Consider the following 4,219-nt stretch of genomic DNA (forward strand, 5'->3'; position numbering starts at 1 on the left):
CAGTTTGGAGTCTAAGCAAAAGCAAAGAACTCTGGTTGCCAAAACATGATTTTTGCACTTTTAAAACGGACCCTACCATGACACGTTTACTTATTATTTTAACAAAAATTTCATCGTACATTACCATTTTACCCTTTTAAGTCAGTTTTATCCCACCCCTCCTCCTGCTTCCTTCCATCATTTATTTTACAATTGTGGACATGGGATACAGATAGCAGCATTACTCATCTTCTTCTTAGACTTTATGTCATCCATAACTCTCCCAGATGAAACCCAAGCATTCTATACATTTTTACCATTAAGACCAAATGCACCTCAATAGAAAAAAAGCTTATAATGTAAGGTAATATACATTGAAATCTGAATATATAATATAGTACAAGGTTACATTATGTTAAGTCTGGGCAGACCCGGCTAAACAAGGCAAAGAAGGGGCGACAAGGTGGTTGGAAGCAAGGAACTACTCTGTCGTTTGCCAGTTCCATTTCCATGATACTGAAGGTTCCAATCTTCTCGTCTCAAAATCATAGCAACATGCTTTCCCTCTGAAGATACACAAGTTTTGCATTGCGAGGATGAAATTCTATCAATCGAATGTGAGAAGGAGAATTACCGATGCCCAACTTCTTGTGACTCACTTCTTCCTTCAACACCCATTCACTACTTGGTCTGATGCTTGATCAACTATAACTAGAAAGCTGCTTTTTGAGCTCCCACACTATCAGTTTTCACTTATGGCAAACCGAAGATGACAACCATCCGCTGCCGACAAGTGTCCCAAGATATATTCCATATAGAATCCCTTCCTCTTTTTCCAACAGGGACGAGGCAACTCTATCAGCCAGAGACGAATTTCCCTCAGGTTGGGATCATAAGCAACCAAATGACCACTACTAACTTTCCAGTACAAGATCCCACCTACTGCATGACAAAGTTAGGACTCCGCCGTTGTCATCTGAAAATTCAGATGGAGAAGTGAGACATGATTCGCTCCATTTGCCTGTACGAGAAGAGAAAGTTTCTATATATAATCTGTCATATGTGGCTCCCACTATCCTTTTCATAATAGCTATGGTTACTTTGAAATGCACTACACCATCACCATCTTTGCTGCTACATTCCTCACAAGAGAGAGCCTCTAAGAATGGAGCATGTCTTGGTTCAGGAAGAGTTAACCATTGGTTTGTGACGGGATTATAGACGTAGCATTTTCATGATGGTACCGATCGTAGATGAACAGAATTCCTCTATATATATGTTCAACCGAACCTTGCTGGCCCTATATATGACAGAAATAGTGTTGAAGACTACTATAGAACAATTAATATTAATAAATACAACAAAGATTTGAGGTTCTCACCTTGCAAGGACCATCAAGAATCCTCACAACATTTTTTTTTTCTTGAAATGATCTAGTGCTGTTTTGTTCTCAAGTTTGCATTTTATCTCAATTAATCTAACAAACACGACTTCTTGTCTTTCTGGACGACAATTATAAAACATTTCAGCAAAAAATTCAATATAATTATATTTGAAACTGGAATTAAATCAGTCACCCCAAAGTTCTTTTCCCAATCTTACAATTACACCAAAGCCCCTCTTATTATTGCAAAAAAATTCACTCAGTTAAGAACTTGACTAAAAATAAAGAAAATGAAATGCCATAATAATTAAGTACTTACTCCAACAGCTGGAGCAGATGGTGTCGTGCAGCTGGAGCACGAGATCTTTAAGCCCATAGTCCTCTGCACCTGGAGTGTTGTAGAAAGCACCGAGGTAGACTATGGGCTTAAAGATCTCGTGCAGATGGTGTCGTGCAGCTGGAGCACGAGATCTTTAAGCCAATAGTCCTCTGCACCAGATGTTACCTAGGAGCTTTTTACAACACTCTTAGGTGCAGAGGACTATGGGCTTAAAGATCTCGTGCGGTTGGAGTAAGTACTTTTTTATTATGGCATTTCATTCTCATTCTTTTCAGTCAAGTTCTTAACTGACTGAATTTTTTTTGCAATAATAGGCGGGGCTTTGGTGTAATGGTAAGTTGAGGTGACTAATTTAATTCCAATTTCAAATACAATTATATTGAATTTCTTGCTGAAATGTTTTATAATTTCTTTTTTGTTTTTTAAAGGTTGTCCAGAAAGACAAGATGTGGTGCATGTCAGATTAACTGAGATAAAATGCAAAAACAAAACAGCACTAGATCATTTCAAGAAAAAATACAGGGAGCAGGGCACATCGAAGCTTGTATAGTTCTCCACATATGGTTTTTGTTGCTTTAATGTCATTTATCCTCCCTACTTCCAAGAAACTTCTTGTAGAAACTTCATAGCGTGTAGAAATTTCACCAAGCTACAGTTTCAACGAAAGAATATTATTGAACAAACACAATAAAGACTAATAGGTTTTAGTTTACTTTTACCTATAACTCCAATTAAGAAAATCATAAATGATAATATATATAAGAATAATTTTTTTAGAAATTTCACCAACCGACAGTTTCAACGAAAGAATATTATTGAACAAACACAATAAAGACTAATAGGTCTTAGATTACTATTACCTATAACTCCAATTAAGAAAATCATAAATGACAATATATATAACAATAAATTTTTTCCACACAAACTCCTATCTTGTATGGCACTTTATATATCAAATATTGAATTAAAGAGTTATAACCATTCATTGAATTAACAACAATTTTATTTTTCACTATCTCTCATCCTCTTCTGATCAAAGCATGCTCTTGAAGAAAAAAAAAGTCAATCAAATATATTTCTTTCAATTAAATTAATGAATATCATATAAAAAAATAAATATATATGTATAAAAATTTGAAGTAAATTTAATAATACGTTTGAATTAATTTTTTCATTTAGTTTTTAAACCACTACCTGATTAAAGAGGTATAACACCCTTCATTTGTAACTATTAGTAGGCGTAAATACACCAATTATGCATTCACATTACATTTCTTAAGAAAAAAGTGGTGACCTCAACGAATTTATTTAAAACAAAATAAATAAATAAATAATAGTGTGATTGGCCGGACGGGCTATCTAAAAAAATGTATATATATATATATATATATCAAAAAGAACAATTTTTTACCCATAAATTGCATACACGCAAAGAAGAAAGATAATGTGACTTTCAAATATAAAGTAACTGCAACAAATTGAAAATCTTAAAAGTTCCATTCTAAACTCAAAATTCTTAACTTTCACTATAACCAGAACACAACAAAACTCTATTCTTAACTTCAAGAAGAAGGAAAAAAGAAAATATTTTTACCCATAAATTGCAAATCCAATCGGCGCGATTCATCAACAAATTGAATTTAAACCACAAAACCCAAAACAAAATCATCCAAATTTAAAACCAAAAAAAAAACACCATAGAAATAATCGGATCAGAGTGAAATTGGATCCCCAAACATATCGAAATTATGATTAATTACCTGAACTTGAAGAATCAGATCAGAGAGAACTGTGGGTTGGTTTCTTCGAATGAACTACACCTCCCACTGGATTGATTTGGAGTTCGATGGGAAGAGACGAAGAGAGAAAGGGGCGGCTTCCTAGGCTCCGCATTTTGAGAGAGAATGGAACAGGTGGTACCAACCCTATATTTCCAGTTACTCTCTCTGGACTCATCCGAGGGTGGTGATTCACCCAATCCAAGGGTGGTGATTCACCTCTTCCAAACGTATTATTAAATAATTTTACTTTTGTGTATATATATTTATATATATCTCAATATGAATACCATTTTATACATTATACATTATACATTATACAATATATTATGCAAAATATGTTATTATATAATTTAACTTTAGCTTTTTACTCAAATTAAAATTAAAATAAAATGCAAAATAATCTCACTTTAAAATAAAAATTAAAATATGTATAAAGAACATGCTGCTAAAAAAAAATTACAAAAAAAAAAAAACAAATTATATAATTATTGATTATTAAGGTTAGTCAAATTACTTGATTGTCAAATTTTCATAGAATTCATTTGAATTAAACAACTTTAATTATTAAATTTTAAAGAGAATGATTGAACAAAAAAGTTGGCTAAGGTTCTATTTTTTTTTTTATTTATTTTTTTTTTATATTTGGACAATACTTAGAGCAATTCCAATGTGCTGTTATTTGGGCTGTTATTTTCAAAATATACCCTGTGAGTTTAAAATGGGCTCTCTAATGAC

General features: G+C 32.8%; 1 long non-coding RNA gene across 1 annotated transcript; it reads right to left on the minus strand.

The window, feature by feature from the left end:
• Positions 1–289: 289 nt before the first annotated feature.
• Positions 290–3,608, minus strand: LOC132274410 (uncharacterized). Its single transcript, XR_009470412.1, has 3 exons — positions 3,464–3,608; positions 1,361–2,352; positions 290–1,279 (listed from the first exon to the last, which is right to left on the minus strand). It is a non-coding gene; the product is annotated as an uncharacterized LOC132274410 (long non-coding RNA).
• Positions 3,609–4,219: the final 611 nt, after the last annotated feature.

The sequence above is a fragment of the Cornus florida genome, unplaced genomic scaffold, assembly GCF_030987335.1.
Source record: "Cornus florida cultivar Cherokee Brave unplaced genomic scaffold, ASM3098733v1 CherokeeBrave_3.0.0_Hap2_Chr09, whole genome shotgun sequence".
Classification (NCBI taxonomy): domain Eukaryota; kingdom Viridiplantae; phylum Streptophyta; class Magnoliopsida; order Cornales; family Cornaceae; genus Cornus; species Cornus florida.